General features: G+C 44.4%; 1 protein-coding gene and 1 non-coding gene across 4 annotated transcripts in view; both read left to right on the top strand.

Moving 5' to 3' along the window:
- LOC138853438 (cytochrome P450 9e2-like) overlaps positions 1-18,692 on the top strand; it is a 101,449-nt gene that overhangs the window by 25,302 nt on the left and 57,455 nt on the right. The gene's annotated exons all lie outside the window — the stretch shown is intronic.
- Positions 8,220-8,326, top strand: LOC128690978 (U6 spliceosomal RNA). The gene has a single exon (XR_008407378.2). It is a non-coding gene; the product is annotated as a U6 spliceosomal RNA (small nuclear RNA).

Here is an 18,692-nt window from a genome sequence, read left to right as displayed (position 1 = left end):
TGAATACTTGCCCCAGAGGGGGGAATCCAAAAACTCGATCCGAGGAGATGGAGACTTGGTATTATCGAGAAAAACTTGATCCGAGGAATTGGAGTCTTTGCATTATCGAGAAAACTTGATCCAAGGAGAGCAAATGAAATTCGAAAAAAATTGGGATGGGGGTGAAAGTGGGAGGGGGAAACTCAAAAATTTGATCCGAGGAGATGGAGTCTTGGTATTATCGAGAAAACTTGACCCCGAGGAGATCATAAGAATTTCGAAACCCCATAGGGGGAATCCAAAACCTTGATCCGAGGAAGTAGAGTCTTTGTATTATCGAGAAAACTTGATCCAAGGAGAGCAAATGAAATTCGAAAAAAATTGGGATGGGGGTGAAAGTGGGAGGGGGAAACTCAAAAATTTGATCCGAGGAGATGGAGTCTTGGTATTATCGAGAAAACTTGACCCCGAGGAGATCATAAGAAATTCGAAAAAAAATTGGATGGTGGTGAAAGTGGGAGGGGGAAACTCAAAAATTTGACTCGAGGAGAGCACAAGAAACTCAAAAAAATTCGAAAAAAAATCGGAAAAAATTCGGGGCGCGGGGGCGATCCGGACGACGCTGCAGAAGGCACAGCAGAAGGCGGGGCGCGAGGGGCGCAGGCGGGGTGCGAGGGCGCGGCGAGGGTGGTGGGTAGGAGCGATGGGCAGGGGGCGCGGGGGGCTCGGTGGCGCTGGTGGGGGGTCATGGGCGGGGGTTGTGGGCGGGCGTGGGGGGGGGCGCGGGCGGTGCGGGTGGAGGGTCGTGGGCAGGGGTCGTGGGCGGGGGTCGTGGGCGGGGTCAAGGTCATTAGCACATAGGTGTGAAAAAGGTCATTAGCACATAGGTGTGAAAAGGGTCATTAGCACATAGGTGTGAAAAGGCGGCATCCTTTGATATGGCCTCCAGCCGCATTAATCACTACTCCTGTCTCCTAAGTATAACCTGCAAAGCTCCCCTTTCCACTCTATCATATGCTCCCTGCCAATCTAGAGCCAACAAAGCCGCCCCTTCACCCCTACCCTTAGCTTCCCCAAAACTTCTCAGTATCCCATGTCCTTCAATCATCGACCTTCCCGGCAACCCAAACTGAGATTTTGACACGACCCTTCCCACAACACATTTGAACCTATTACCTAAAATTTTTGCGAACACCTTATAGTATGCACACAGCAGTGATATGGCTCGGTACTCCTGAAGGGTGGGCTGCCTCTTGACCTTCGGGACCAACACTACAACTGCTGTTACCTGCTTCTCCCCCAACGTACCCTTCTCCTTCATACGATTAAATAACCTAACTATAAATCCCCTTATTAACGTCCAATGTTGTAAATAAAATTCTACTGGGAGACCTTCAATACCCGGTGCTTTCCCCTTCCTCATTCCCCTTAACGCATTCTCTATTTCCTCTGCCGTAATAGGCCCACCTAAAGCCTTTCTATCACTATTTCCTAAATTACACGTCACATACGTACACACCTTGTCCAACGCCACGTCACCCACTCCCCACCCACTGTTCCAGTACTTCTCGTACCAAGCCTCTGCATACGCACACATCCCTTTCATGGTTCGTATCTCCTGCCCTGCTCTATAATTCCCAACCATCTCCGTTACCTCTAAACATGGGATAGCTGTCACCACCTGCCTTCGCTTTTGATGCCGCAAAACACACGCTGACGGCTTGTCGCCCCAAAGCACCTCTTCCACCCCTGCCTGCACCCTTACAGCTTGAAACCTTTCATTTTGTAACACCCTCAACCTCCCCTTTCTTTCAGCAATTTCATCCATAGGAAAAATATTCCCACCTACCCCCCACCCATAGCAACCTCTTAACCTATCCTCTAAATAGTTAGCCAGTCCATATTTTAAATTATTATAATATAATACGTTTACCTTCTCTCACGTAAAACTTTCTAATCCTTTCCTTTGCAACACTATCCCACCATGTCACAATGTCATCCACTCCCTGTTCTTCCACACTAAGCTCCCTCCATAGGACTGAAAACCCCTCCAACCCCTCCTCATCACCTAATACACTTATATTTAATTTCCAATAACTTCTATATATATCCGCGAGCGTCCCCCACCCAACCTCCACCACCACTGCCCTATGGTCTGACATTGTAGCCTCCACAGTACTGAAAGATTTCACATCCACTCCCTGAGAAAGGTACACTCTATCTAGTCTCGCAGCATATCCACTCCTAACAAACGTATATTCAGTCTCCCACACCGCCCCCCCGAAGGCATCACGTAACCTAACATCCCTTAATAAATCCCTAAGAGCCACAGACATATATCCAGCCCCTTTTGGGTCCACATGAGCCACCCTGATTACACTATTCCAATCCCCACGAACAATTGCTACCTCTGGCAGTGCACTTAAGAAAAACACAAGATCCTCACACACAAAATCATTTTTTACCTTTATAAGAACATAAGAACATGAGAAAGGAGGAACACTGCAGGAGGCCTGCTGGCCCATACTAGGCAGGTCCTTTACAATTCATCCCACTAACAAAACATTTACCCAACCCAATTTTCAATGCCACCCAAGAAATAAGCTCTGATGTGAAAGTCCCACTCAAATCCAACCCCTCCCACTCATGTACTTATCCAACCTAGATTTGAAACTACCCAAAGTCCCAGCCTCAATAACCCAACTAGGTAGACTGTTCCACTCATCAACTACCCTATTTCCAAACCAATACTTTCCTATGTCCTTTCTAAATCTAAACTTATCTAATTTAAATCCATTACTGCGGGTTCTCTCTTGGAGAGACATCCTCAAGACCTTATTAATATCCCCTTCATTAATACCTATCTTCCACTTATACACTTCGATCAGGTCTCCCCTCATTCTTCGTCTAACAAGTGAATGTAACTTAAGAGTCTTCAATCTTTCTTCATAAGGAAGATTTCTAATGCTATGTATTAATTTAGTCATCCTACGCTGAATGTTTTCTAATGAATTTATGTCCAATTTTGTAATACGGAGACCAGAACTGAGCTGCATAATCTAGGTGAGGCCTTACTAATGATGTATAAAGCTGCAGTATGACCTCTGGACTTCTGTTGCTTACACTTCTTGATATAAATCCCAGTAATCTATTTGCCTTATTACGTACGCTTAGGCATTGCTGTCTTGGTTTAAGGTTGCTGCTCGCCATAACCCCCAAGTCCTTTTCGCAATCTGTATGGCTAAGTTCTACATCATTTAACTTATAAGTACTAGGGTTATGGGCACTCCCAAGCTTCAGAACCTTGCATTTATCTACATTGAACTGCATCTGCCACTTTTCTGACCAAGAATAGAGTTTGTTTAAATCCTCCTGAAGTTCCATAACATCTACGTTTGAATCAATTATCCTACCTATATTTGTGTCATCGGCGAATTTGCTCATATCACTAGTAATTCCCTCATCAAGATCATTGATATATATTATAAACAACAACGGGCCCAAGACTGATCCCTGTGGAACGCCACTTGTTACAGATCCCTACTCGGATTTAACCCCATTTATGGACACTCTCTGCTTCCTGTCAGTGAGCCATGACTCGATCCACGAGAGCACTTTTCCCCCAATGCCATGAGCTGCCACTTTCTTTAACAGTCTATGGTGCGGAACTCTATCAAAAGCCTTACTAAAATCTAAGTAAATAATATCAAATTCTTTATTGTGGTCAACAGCCTCAAAAGCTTTACTGAAGAAAGTTAATAAATTAGTTAGACAAGACCGGCCTCTTGTGAATCCATGCTGAGTATCATTAATCAAGCTATGCTTATCGAGATGGCTTCTTATAATCTCAGCTATAATTGACCTACAATTGAGGTCAGGCTTATTGGGCGGTAATTTGACGGTAACGACTTGTCCCCTGTTTTAAAAATAGGAATTACATTAGCCATCTTCCACATATCAGACACTACACCTGTTTGAAGAGATAAATTAAAAATATTAGTTAATGGTTCACAGAGTTCCATTTTGCATTCCTTAAGAACCCTTGAAAAAACCTCATCAGGACCCGGCGACTTATTTTGTTTCAGTCTGTCTATCTGCTTCACAACCATCTCAGTAGTGACTGTGATGTTACATAATTTATCTTCTTCTAGCCCACTGTAAAAATTAATTACTGGAATATTGTTAGTGTCTTCCTGTGTAAAAACTGAGAGAAAATAATTATTTAAAATCAAGCACATTTCATTCTCTTTGTCAGTAAGGTGTCCATAGTTATTTTTAAGGGGACCTATCTTATCTCTAACTTTTGTTCTATAGACCTGGAAAAAACTTTTTGGGTTAGTTTTAGAATCCCTAGCAACTTTAATTTCATAGTCCCTTTTAGCTTTTCTTATCCCCTTTTTAATGTCCCTCTTAATGTCAATATACTGATTCATAAGATGACCCTCACCTCTTTTGATACGCCTATAAATTCCTTTCTTATGCCCTAGTAGATATTTGAGCCTATTATTCATCCATTTTGGGTCATTTCTATTTGATCTAATTTCTTTATATGGGATAAATGCTCTTTGAGCAGCACGTATAGTGTTCAGAAAACTATCATATTGATAGCTCTCTTCGTTACCCCAGTCAACAGATGATAAGTGTTCTCTAAGCCCATCGTAATCTGTTAAGCGAAAATCTGGGACTGTTACTGAGTTATCGCTACTATCGTACTTCCATTCAATGCTAAATGTAATTGATTTGTGGTCGCTAGCACCCAGTTCCTCTGAAATTTCTAAATTATTAACAAGGGATTCATTGTTTGCCATAACTAAGTCAAGCAGGTTATTTCCCCTTGTAGGTTCTGTCACAAACTGCTTCAAAAAACAATCCTGAAATACTTCTAAGAAGTCGTATGATTCTAAATTCCCAGTCAAGAAATTCCAGTCAACATGACTAAAGTTAAAGTCTCCTAGAATTACTACATTATCGTGCCTTGTGGCCTTAACAATTTCCTCCCATAGTAGTTTCCCTTGGTCCCTATCTAAGTTTGGGGGACGGTATATCACTCCTAAAATCAGTTTTTCATGCTCCTCTGAAAATTCTATCCAAACAGACTCTGTATGTGTTACTTCAGACTTAATACCCGTTTTTATGCAACAGTTCAAGCGATCTCAGACATTCAATGCCACCCCACCCCCCTCCCAATACTTCTATCTACTTGGAACAATTTAAAACCCTGAATATGACATTCCGCAGGCATGTCCCGACTTTTTGAATTAAACCACGTCTCTGTTAAGGCAAGTACATCAACGTTACCTACACTAGCAACTAATCTCAACTCGTCCATCTTATTCCTAGCACTATGTTATTTTCTGCCGGCGCATACACACTCACAAAAGACACACGCTTACCCATCCACACGCAATACCCTCCCTCCCCCTCCTCCCTCGCTTCTCTGCAAAACAAACGGGCTCGTCTCCCTTATTAAAATTCCCACACCACCTTTTAGACGGGGAGATGGCAGGGTAACTACTCGAAATCCTGCCACCTCCAACACCCTACCCTCTTTAAAATTGTGCTCCTGCAGGAACACAACATCCACTCTAGATTTGTTCAGGAAATTATGAAACCAACCTCTCTTCATACCGCTACACAACCCATTAACATTTACAGACATACACCTAAGGCCTATTAAAGCTTGAATTTAAGTTGACACCTTCAGAGTGCTCTCTTTCCCTCCCCCCTTCTTCCGGTGCCTTGTATCATGGCTACCACCACCTACACCACTACCTTCACACTTCACCTCAGTCTGTTTCCCAGGCCTTTGTGCAGGCGTAAGGACGTCATCAGAATCTGATGTAGCCGCCCTCTTTCTCGTGACCGTCATGTTACACATATCTTGATCAGATGTTGCCTCTCGATGAACCTCCACCTCTACCTGAGAATGGTTTAATGATTCAACGGACGACTCCAAACCACCATCACGTCCCAAATTATCATGTCTCCGACTTTCTGGAAGCGACGGCTCTCCGATGACACCACGCCCAGATGTAACGTCCCTCTCTGGTGGTGACAAAGTCTTCAACACCTCCACCAATTCTTCCTCTATCTCGAGAACCTTCTCCTGTAATTGCTGCTCCTCCTTATCCACAGGAGACGATACCTGATCAGGCAGCTGGGGGAGGGACTCCAACTCACCACCAGTCCCGTGTGCCCGATCCACTATCTCGCTCCACAAAACACCACGCCCTCCATCCGATGTTTGTTTTTCACCTGCCACCTTTGAAGCAGGGGCTGCGACATCCACCACAGGTCCAGGCACACGTCTTCGCTTGTCACAGGTCGCCGCTATGTGATCATACTCACCACATAGGTGGCATGTACGTCGTTGTCCTGGGTACATTACCATAACCTGCATCCTGAAATCTTGTAGATACACATATGACGGTATTGGGTGCCTCAACGTCATTTTGAGGTTGAAAGAACCCTCTGGATAACCAGAATAGGCACCTGCCGCCCACGTACCATGTTGAGCATAATGCACCGTCCCATATGTCTCAAAAACTTTCCTTATATCCGCCTCGTCCGCCTCAAAGGGAACGTTGTGTAACTTGATCCACGTATAATGCCGTGAAACATCTATCAATCTTACACTGACAGCTGGTGTGATGCTAAGACTTATGTCCTGAAACCTGGTGACTAACGATTCATAAACCGTAGCTGATAGCAGTTTGACGAATATTCTTTGGCTTCCGTTTAATGCTACACCATACAAGTCACTATCTTGTATGCCATATGTCTCCCGGATGATCTTTGGCAATAAGACTTGTGCAGAACTAGGCGTTATCGTTCCTTGAAGTAGCTCAATGCCTACAGTATTTATCCTGCGTCTCACCGCCATGTTGACACTCACAGTGCACCTATGTTGTTAACAGAGGCGTGACAGCACCACTTCACACTGGTGCAGCCAGGTAACTGACAAGGGAGCTCGCCTACAAACAGCAGAGGGGTGCAGAACACAACCGCACTCTACCGTGGTCAGGCAGCGAATTATCGTGGTAGTGGTTGGATGTCGGCAGTCATGGGAATAACATGTGCAATTACGCGGCCCGGGTTCGATTCCCGGCAGCCGGGAGGTGGAAACATTTCGACACGTTTCCTTACACCTGTTGTCCTCTTCACCTAGCAGCAAATAGGTACCTGGGTGTTAGTCGATTGGTGTGGGTCGCAATGGAAATAAGTTAGACAGTCCTCGATGACGCACTTACTTTCTTAGGTTTCCTGGGTTGCTAACCCTCCGGAGTTAAAAATCCAAACGAAATCTTATCTTAAAAGGATAGGTGAGCAGGCAGATGCCGGCCAGCAGCCGCCCGAGGATATGACTGCAAGAAAGATACGTGAGGTTATTTGTGTAAGATACGTTCTCTCATTTGTTCCCTGGTCCATAAGACCAGAGAAAACGGGGTTCATGTCAGGAGACACTCTTAGATCACTTTTAACATAAAAAAATGCCAAAACAGAGCTATTTTTCCCAATTTTATTCCCCAGAGTCAAATGTTATGTGCGCGTTTTCCACGAATATCTTCAGAGATATTGACCTATTTCATGTAATCTCACCATTAATGCACAGACTGAAATGATGTTCAAAACGAACATAAAAGAATGCATGATCGAATTTTTGGTGAAGCAATTTTTTACACACCTCAAATATTTTCTAGTTTGTGTTCATCGATACCATGCCTAACCCTTCTAGGGTAGGGTAGGTGCCTGACCCGGAGCTTGTAGCTCACAAGACTGTCATTCCCATTAGTACCCTTGGGGCGGGGATGGCAGACCAGAGAGGCCTAGCTTGTGGCTAGGCCTGGGGACAGTTGGTCCCAAAGATGAGGAGGTACTTGTGCCTCCTCCCATGGGAGACTTAGGTCTCAGACACTCCCTAAAGAGGGAGCCAAGGCCGGGCCACCACTTGGACAAGGCCCGGGCCAGGAGAATACCGGCTAATCTTTACCTAACCTAACCTAACCTAGTTTGTGTTCATCGATACCATGCCTAACCCTTCTAGGGTAGGGTAGGTGCCTGACCCGGAGCTTGTAGCTCACAAGACTGTCATTCCCATTAGTACCCTTGGGGCGGGGATGGCAGACCAGAGAGGCCTAGCTTGTGGCTAAGCCTGGGGACAGTTGGTCACAAAGATGAGGAGGTACTTGTGCCTCCTCCCATGGGAGACTTAGGTCTCAGACACTCCCTAAAGAGGGAACGTACTTGCTTCGGCAGTACATATACTAAAATTGGAACGATACAGAGAAGATTAGCATGGCCCCTGCGCAAGGATGACACGCAAAATCGTGAAGCATTCCACATTTTGAATTAAAATGGTGAAGCGTTCCACATTTTGAATTCGCTGCCTGACCACGGTAGAGTGCGGTTGTGCTCTGCACCCCTCTGCTGTTTGTAGGGGAGCTCCCTTGTCAGTTACCTGGCTGCAGCAGTGTGAAGTGGTGCTGTCACACCTCGGCTAACAACATAGGTGCACTGTGATTGTCAAGATGGTGGTTAGTCTGAGACGACGGATGAATACTGTAGGCATTGAGCTACTTAAAGGAACGATAATGCCCAGTTCTGCGCAAGTCTTATTGCCAAAGATCATCCGGGAGACATATGGAGTACAAGATAGTGACTTGTATGGTGTAGCATTGAACGGAGGACAACGAATTTTCGTCAAACTGCTATCAGCAACGGTTTATGAATCGTTAGTCACCAGGTTTCAGGACGTGAGTCTTAACGTCACACCAGCTGTCAGTGTAAGAATGATAGATGTTTCACGGCATTATACGTGGATCAAGCTACGCAACGTTCCCTTTGAGGAGGACGAGGCGGACGAGGCGGATATAAGGAAAGTTTTTGAGAAGTATGGGACGGTGCATTATGCTCAACATGGTATGTGGGCGGCAGGAGCCTATGCTGGTTTTCCAGAGGGTTCTTTCAACCTCAAAATGACGTTGAGGCACCCAATACCGTCATATGTGTATCTACAAGATTTCAGGACGCAGGTAATGGTAATGTACCCAGGACAACGACGTACGTGCCGCCTATGTGGTGAGAATGATCACATAGCAGCGACCTGTGACAAGTGAAGACATGTGCCTGGACCTGTGGTGGATGTCACAGCCCCTGCTTCAAAGGTGGCAGGTGGAACAAACATCGGATGGAGGGCGTGGTGTTTTGTGGAGCGAGATAGTGGATCGGGCACACAGGATTGGCGGTGAGTTGGAGTCCCGCCCCAAGCTGCCTGATCAGGTGTCGTCTCCTGTGGATATGGAGGAGCAGCAATTACAGGAGAAGGTTCTTGAGATTGAGGAGGAAGTGTTGGAGGTGTTGAAGACTTTGTCACCACCAGAGAAGGACGTTACATCTGAGCGTGGTGTCATCGGAGAATCGTTGCTTCCAGAAAGTCTGAGACATGATAATTTGGGACGTGATGGTGGTTTGAAGTCGTCCATTGAATCATTAAACCATTCTCAGGTAGAGGTGGAGGTTCATCGAGAGGTAACATCTGACCAAGACATGTGTAACATGACTGTCACGAGAAAGAGGGCGGCTACATCAGATTATGATGACGTCCTTATGCCTGCACAAAGGCCTGGGAAACAGACTGAGGTAAAGTGCGAAGGTATTGGTGGAGGTGGTGGTAGCCATGACAGGAGGCACAGGAAGAAGAGGGGAGGGAAAGAGAGCACTCTGAAGGTGTCAAACTTACGTTCAAGCTCTGGAGTTGTAAAGAGTGATGAGAGGAAGCAGGGGTGGAAACTTTAATAGGCCTTAGGTGTATGTCTGTAAATGTTAATGGGTTATGTAGCGGTATGAAGAGAGATTGGTTTCGTAATTTTCTGAATAAATCTAGAGTGGATGTTGTGTTCCTGCAGGAGCACAATTTTAAAGAGGGTAGGGTGTTGGAGGTGGCAGGATTTCGAGTAGTTACCCTGCCATCTCCCCGTCTAAAAGGTGGTGTGGGAATTTTAATAAGGGAGACGAGCCCGTTTGTTTTGCAGAGAAGCGAGGGAGGAGAGGGAGGGAGGGTGTTGCGTGTGGATGGGTGGTGGATGTGTATGCGCCAGCTGAAAATAACAAAAAAGCATAGAATGATTTTGTGTGTGAGGATCTTGTGTTTTTCTTAAGTGCACTGCCAGAGTTGGCGATAGTTGGTGGGGATTGGAATAGTGTAATCAGGGTGGCTGATGTGGACCGAAGAGGGGCTGGATATATGTCTGTGGCTCTTAGGGAGTTATTAAGGGATGTTAGGTTACGTGATGCCTTTGGGGGGCAGTGTGGGAGACTGAATATTCGTTTGTTAGGAGACTAGTTAGAGACTGTTAGAGACTAGATAGAGTGTACCTTTCTCAGGGAGTGGATGTGAAATCTTTCAGTACTGTTGAGGCTACAATGTCAGATCATAGGGCAGTGGTGGTGGAGGTTGGGTGGGGGACGCTCGCGGACATATATAGAAGTTATTGGAAATTAAATATGAGTGTGTTAGGTGATGAGGAGGGGTTGGAGGGGTTTTCAGTCCTATGGAGGGAGCTTAGTGTGGAAGAACAGGGAGTGGATGACATTGTGACATGGTGGGATAGTGACGCAAAGGAAAGGATTAGAAAGTTTTATGTGAGAGAGGGAAAACGTATTAATAATTTAAAATATGGACTGGCTAACTATTTAGAGGATAGGTTAAGAGGTTGCTATGGGAGGGGGGTGGGTGGGAATAATTTTCCTATGGATGAAATAGCTGAAATAAAGGGAAGGTTGAGGGTGTTGCAAAATGAAAGGTTTCAAGCTGTAAGGGTGCAGGCAGGGGTGGAGGAAGTGCTTTGGGGCGACAAGCCGTCAGCGTGTGTTTTGCGGCATCAAAAGCAAAGGCAGGCGGTGACAGCTATGCCATGTTTAGAGGTAAAGGAGATGGTTGGAAATTACAGAGCAGGGCAGGAGATACGAACCACGAAGGGGATGTATGCGTATGCTGAGGCTTGGTACGAGAAGTACTGGAACAGTGGGGGGGTGGGTGACGTGGCGTTGGACAAGGTGTGTACGTATGTGACGTGTAATTTAGGAAATAGTGATAGAAAGGCTTTAAGTGGGACTATTATGGCAGAGGAAATAGAGAATGCGTTAAGGGGAATGAGGAAGGGGAAAGCTCCCAGTATTGACGGTCTCTCGGTAGAATTTTATTTTCAACATTGGACGTTGATAAAGGAATTTATAGTTAGGTTATTTAATCGTATGAAGGAGAAGGGTGAGTTGGGGGAGAAGCAGGTAACAGCAGTTGTAGTGTTGGTCCCGAAGGTCAAGGGGCAGCCCACCCTTCGGGAGTACCGAGCCATATCACTGATGTGTGCAGACTATAAGGTGTTTGCAAAAATTTTAGGTAATAGGTTCAAATGTGTTGTGGGGAGGGTGGTGTCAAAATCTCAGTTTGGGTTGCCGGGAAGGTCGATGATTGAAGGACATGGGATACTGAGAAGTTTTGTGGAAGCTAAGGGTGGGGGTGGAGGGGCGGCTTTGTTGGCTCTTGATTGGCAGGGAGCATATGATAGAGTGGAAAGGGGAGCTTTGCAGGTTATACTTAGGAGACAGGGTTTTGGGGAGGAAATAGTCGAGTGGGTAAATATGTTGTACAAGGGGGCGAAAATGAGGATACAGATTAATGGGTGTATGGGGAGGGAAATTGCAATGGGTAGAGGCCTTAGACAGGGATGCCCCATGTCCCAAATATTGTTTGCGTGTTTCCAGGACCCCTTTTATAGAATGGTTGACCGTAGCTTATGTACGCCATGTGAGGGAAGTGTGGGGGGTGGGAGGGCCTGGCCGGGTTTAATTGGATATGTTGACGACACCACTGTGCTCATTCGTGAAGGGATGTCAATGGGAGTGTTGGACGAGGTGGTGCAATTATTTGGAAGTGCCACGGGTATGCAGGTAAATAGTGCGAAGTCAAGGTGCATGGGGTTGGGTTCTTGGGTGGGGGGTGTGGGGGGGAGATGTAATGTTGTTAAAGAATGGGCGGTGTCTTTAAAGATTTGTGGTATTATTTATAAGGATGACTTGGTTGCGGCGCGGGAGGAAAACTCGGATAGGTTATTGGAAAGGATCGTGGGGCGTCTAGGTGTTCTGAGACCCCAACACCTAACTCTGATACAGCGAGTGATAATCGTGAACATTTTATTGTATAGTAAGGTTTGGCATGTTGCAGCAGTGTTCCCAATTACAGGGACAGCGATTGCGGGGATTCTAAGACGGGTGTACAAATTTTTGTGGGGTTCACGTTGTGATTGGTTACGGAGGGAAGTTGTAATGCTACCTTTAAGGCAGGGTGGGTTGAGGTTGATGGATTTGAGATGGAGGGCTAAATGTGTTTTTATTAAATGGGAAGTGTTGTGTGAGGGTGTGAACGCGGGGCGTTTGGGAAGGATACACGACAGGCTGGGTATGTGGTATCGAGGAATGGAGTTGAGGGAATGTGAAATAGTTTTGAGGGCTGTGATGTTGGTTAGAGAACTGAGAAAGGTTCGTATAAGGGTTTTGTGTAGGTTACTTGTAGGTAGGTGTGTTGTCCCAGTTGAGGGTTTGTTCCCCATGTATGCGTGGAGGAGTATTTGGTTTAGATTTAGTAAAATGAAGTTAAACCCTCGGGCGCGTGAGGTGATGTTTCGTTTTCTGCATGGGATCCTTCCGTCTGGTGAGATATTACGAAACAGACAGGTTGTAGAGGGTGGGGGTGCTGTATTTGTGGAGGGGATGAGACTGCGTTCCATGTAGTTTACTTTTGTGAAGGGCTAGAGGAGGCTAGGTGCTGGTTAAGTAGGTTGGTACAGAGGGTGGGGGGCCGTGGGGTGTCGGTTTTGCGTGCTTTAAGTCTAGATATGGGTGGGTTAGACGAGGGTGTCATAAGAGCTTTAGATTATATCATGGTAGATTATATATATATGTCGTGGGTGATGAGGGGGAGAGGGGATAGTGAAGAGCGAAGGAAGGTTATTGCGGTAACGTTCTATCGTATGATGTGCCGTAACAGAGATTTGTATGGGAGGAGGTGGGATCAGGCTTTCTCAGAGGGGTATAGAATGCTAACGTTAGGGATTCTCGTAAATCTGTGATTGATAATGAGTGAGTGAAGGGGTTTTCATAGGTTGGAGGGAGTCAGGGGGTCACAACGGGCTCGCCTCCTTTGGGGGAGGTTCGTGAGAGTGTTGTGAATGTGGGTTTGGAATGGTTTCCTTGTTTTCATTGAGACTTTATGGCATCCAAGTGTGGATGTAGAGCTCAAGGTCTCGTTATGTTAGATATAACACTTTTCAGAATGTAGGTATAATATAGTAGATTTTTTATGTATAATTTTGATGTGTATCAGTCTTGTATGACATGATTCTTGAGTAATAAGTTATTTGCGACATGAAGTGTGTTTTAGTTTGTATTTATGTTACGTGCTGGGTTTTTGCATGATGAGATATACATATATACTGTTTAGCTTTGTGCATACAGTGCATCTGATTAATGTGATTTTGTGAAAATTTTGTGTGTACGTGTGTGTGTGGGTGTGGGTGTGTGTGTGTATATATATATGTATATATATATATATATATATATATATATATATATATATATATATATATATATATATATATATATATATATATATATATATATATATATATATATATATATATATATCCCTTTCTATTGCTTTGAGCCTTTGTCATGGGTCAGACGTTATGTAATACTTTATATATGTATGATTCGATTCTTTTTAAAGTTTATAATTATGGTCTGTACCCTGATACCGGTTTGGTGTCAATGCCAAGTTCTTGATGTTAAGTTTTAGTCTGTATGGTATACAGACATATCTAGACGGTTTAGTGACGTAGTCCATTTGTGTCTGAGATTATGTATATGGGTTTATTGTAACAGTATAGCGCTTCAGTGATTGTGTTCTAAGCTGTATTATTTTTCTGTATATTTGTATGTTGGTATATGTAAAGCTGTATTGTTAGGGATGCGTTTGTAGATGTTCTAGTAAGATTATGATGTTAGGTTTTGGGTTTTTGATTAACGTGAAGGATGGAATTTAACTGATATAACTTCTCTGTATATTTTATGTTCAAATGTATTGAGCCTTTGTCAGAGGTCATGTTATATGTACAATTTATATATATGTAAGGTTTTGCATCAATGAATGTGTATATATGTCAATTCATGACCCTGTGACATGTAATTTTTTTAGCTATGTTCTTGCCGTAAGTTGTTGTTGTATGTTTGGCAGCAATATCTTGCGAGCATGTAGGTGCAATCCGTTTGTCAGTTAATTTGATTGAGATCCATACTGTTTCTTTATTTTTATGTTAAACTGTATTGGTTTTAAATAAAATATAAAAAAAAAGAGGGAGCCAAGGCCGGGCCACCACTTGGAAAAGGCCCGGGCCGGGAGAATACCGGCAAATCTTTAATAATAATAGTTTGTGTTAGTAATAAAGTGATTCACGATCGCACCAGGGAACCCAGCCAGAGGCTGCAGGTCCTGGGCATCGACCTGGACTGGGATCACAGTTATAGGTACCTTGGTATCTACATTGACAGACGCCTCACCTTTCAGAAACATGTGCACCATATCAAAGAGAGGGCTCTGCAGAGGGTCAGGGCATTGAGTCCCATGGCCAACCCTAGGGTTGGGGCCAGCCTCGAAGTCATGAGGTTATTCTACATCCAGGCAATACGCTCGGTTGACTATGGAGCTCTTGCTCTGGTTCATGCCAGGCCCACAAACCTCAAATCCCTCTGTGTGATCCAGAACACAGCTGTACTGGCCATGCTGGGGGCCCCTAGGTGGGCCAATGCAGTGGCTCTGAACTTTGAGGCGCAGCTGCAGCCCCTTGAAGACAGGATCCAACTTATAGCTGCCAGGAGGATCGCAAAGTGTCTCCGACTCCCAGGGGCTGACAAACTGATGAGGGATTTACAGGTCCACAAGGGACAGGTCATTCCACTGCACCCCAGCCGCCGATGAATGTGGTCAGTAGCAGATGCCACATGGAAGCTCCTGCCCATGACAATGCTCCAGACGAGAGGCTGCGACAGACTGGCAGCTAACTACACGGTGCTGCCCCCTTGGGCACCAGAGCTGTTGGCGGTGAGCTGGACAACCCTCCCAGACAGCAAGAGAATTTGCCCCCAGCACATTCTGCAATGACTTGCCTCGGCTAGCATTGTGGGTGCGGAAGGCCCACGGTGTGTGCCGTATTACACCGATGGCTCCAGAGACCCATTGGCATGCCGCACAGCTGCTGGGGTATTCCAAAGCAATTTGACGGCAGGTTGGCGCCTCCCAGACCATTGCACCATACTCCAGGCTGAACTCTTTGCCATCCAACAAGCTCTTGCAGATCATCAGCATCCCCCCGTCATCCCGTTGATTCCAAGGCAGCGATCCAAGCAATTATGCACAGAGAGCCAAGGGACAACATACACTTAATCACATCCATCCGGGGTGACCTGCAGATGCTCATTTCCCAGGGTCGCAGGGCCACCATCAACTGGATCCCGAGCCATGTGGGTATGCATGGCAATGATGCTGCAGATGAGGCTGCAAGGACCCCAACCCTCGAGGTACAGCCACGTGCTGCAATCTCCATCAGCCTCAGCCAGATTGCACTGTGGGCTGCCAGTGCGGCCAGGCGCCCACTCCTTTACCCTGGGGATTCACGGACCCTCCGCTGGTATGTCAGGGCGACCCACAGGGCACCCCCTCCAAGTATTCAGATGCAATCCAGAGAACTGAGGGTGCATATCCACTGCCTACGCTTAAGGTATCCCACCACTGCGCGGATTGTTGAATGGGCATGAGAGGAGCTCTGTGCCCATTGTGACCGAATGGTTCTGAAACCCTTTGTGCACTACCTGTTAGACTGCCCAGCTGCATTGCCCCTTCACCCTAGACACTTCCCAATGACCCCAGTGGGGCAAGCCCGGGAGGATGAGGCAGCACATCTTGTGTACTTAGCTGTCAGGGACTTGGAAACCTTACTCCCAGTCATTGCACGTCACTCGCCCCCCCCCCCACTGCTGAAGTCACTGTGAGGGCCTGCTTTGGGCCTTCATTGCACCGCACACCAGCCGCCGTTAGTGCACACTAACTTTTGGTATGTCATTTAGCCATAGAGCCAGAGAAGTACCCCCCCCCCTCCCGCTGAAGAACTGCCATGCATGTACAAGTAAAGATAAACGACACTTCCCTACCAGGAGCCAATGCCGGGTCACCAAATTAAGAACATAAGAACATAAGAAAGGAGGAACACTGCAGCAGGCCTGTTGGCCCATACTAGGCAGGTCCTTCACAATTTATCCCACTAACAAACATTTGACCAACCCAATTTTCAATGCCACCCAAGAAACAAGCTCCGATGTGCAAGTCCCACTCAAATCCAACCCATCCAAATTGGAAGAAACCCGGACCGGGATCGATACCGGCAAATCAAATAGAATAGAACTAGTTTGTGTGATGGTAAAGGGCAAATATTTTGCAATGTTTCAAAAACTTACCAATTTTATTTTTGGGGGGAGATGAATAAAAGGTACATTAGAGTATTCCACATCAACCAAAAACCGGATTGGCTTTGTTTTATCAGTAAGAGTGACCAAAGCACTTTTTGCAGTGCTAATAAGTGAAGGCAGTTGCCAAACCACATTTTTAGATTTGTTTTCTTTTCTCATTTGTTTTTTGGACGATCTTATGGAAACATGGTCAAATTCCATTACACAAATACTTCAGGCTATAAATAAAAAACAGGTCAAATAATCTCCAAGAGAGAACCCGCAGTAATGGATTTAAATTAGACAAGTTTAGATTTAGAAAAGACATAGGAAAGTATTGGTTTGGAAATAGGGTAGTTGATGAGTGGAATAGTCTATCTAGTTGGGCTATTGAGGCTAGGACTTTGGGTAGTTTCAAATTTAGGTTGGATAAATATATGAGTGAGAGGGGTTGGATTTGAGAGGGACTTGTAAATGAGTGGATAGAGTTATCAGAGTTTATTTCTTGGGTGGCATTGAAAATTGGGTTGGGCAAATGTTTTGTTAGTGGGATGGATTGTAAAGGACCTGCCTAGTATGGGCCAACAGGCCTGCTGCAGTGATCCTCCTTTCTTATGTTCTTATGTAACCCGTAAGGGCCCCAAAGGGGCTGTAGTAAAACATTTTTTTCTCGTCCGATTTCTTTCATTTTTGTAAACATTAAGAAGTGTTTACTCTCCTTATTGTAAAAAAGTTTCAATAAGATATCCCAAAAAAAAGAAAAAAAAAAAGATTCACTGAAAATTACATTTGGCAACAAGCAGAGCCTAAATGGCACTAAGGAAGGTTGTTTGGGGACTTGCTGCTCATAAAACTATGCTAATGTGTAATTTTGGTGAGGTATAAACCTGTAAATATCTTATCTTTATTCCACTAAAAAATAAATTTGGTAAATTTTTAACATATTGCAAAATATCTTCCCTTTACTCCCACACAAATCCCAAAATATTTGGAATATTTACCCCCCCCCCCAAAAAAAAAAATAAAGAACAATCATTGTTTTATTACTCTTATTGAAATAAGTCAATAACTTATTCCCGAGATATTCAGCGAAAATGTGTGCATATCTCATGACTCAGGAAAAAATAAATTGTAGAGAAAAACGCTTTTTTCAGTGTTTCCTTATGAAACTAGTGATATAGTGCAGTTAGTCTTACAAACATTCCGTTTTCTCTTATCCCAGGACCACAGAACACCAGATTTTAAGGTTATGGTCCAAGCAATATTTATTATATCTTTGGGTCTGACTGCAACCACTCAATTTATTTATTTTATGTCTTTGCACATTGAGATTTACATTGAGATTTACATTGTACATTGAGATTTTATATTTACAATAGTGGGTTGCAGTGCAAAGAGAGCCTCTATTATGCCTAGGCAATCAATCAAGTTTATTCTCTATAAGGATTACAATGTGGGGTTTACAGAATTTGGATATTGTGTGGTTTACATGTTTTAAAATACTAATTACATAGGGGCCACTAGGACACCTAGCATTGCTAGGCATTTCGGGCAGACTTAGATTAATTCTTAAATTTAAATTATTACAGAGTATGGTTGTGGAAAATTCTGTATATTTTCTGGAAATAACATAATTTATAGGTAAATAGATGGTCTATATTGTATTTAATAAAAAATATGTTATTGAAAATGGGAAACAGCGTCTGCACAGAAGACTCTCGCCATTGTTGTTTGAATTTGGATTAGAAACGTTAGTGTAATGGGAAGAATATTCGTGCTCTAGAGGTAAAATTGGGCTGACACCTCTCAAATAGGAGCCGAAATTGCTGGATGTGCATTGCTGCATAACTTGAGATATCAAACGACTGGACAAGACAGCTCCAGGAACCTCAGATAAGTCTTATGTTGTAACTCTGGCCAGTGTTATTTTCATAGATAGACATTGAGGTTTTCTGAGTATGATACACCTTAATCTCCAGTCAAATTGGTGAGTGATATGAAGATATATTCTCCTTCTGTTATGTATATGTGTATATATATAATTCTTTATTAATTTAATATACAGTCCACCAAATTTTATTTACCAGAATTCTTGTTGATGCATCTTTCATTTGTAATTAATAGGTCTAGAGCAACTTGTGGACATGACAGTGGTAGGT

Source organism: Cherax quadricarinatus, chromosome 30, assembly GCF_038502225.1.
Source record: "Cherax quadricarinatus isolate ZL_2023a chromosome 30, ASM3850222v1, whole genome shotgun sequence".
Taxonomy (NCBI): Eukaryota; Metazoa; Arthropoda; class Malacostraca; order Decapoda; family Parastacidae; genus Cherax; species Cherax quadricarinatus.
Note: the sequence above shows the minus strand (reverse complement) of the source record. Positions and strands in the feature narration are given on the sequence as shown.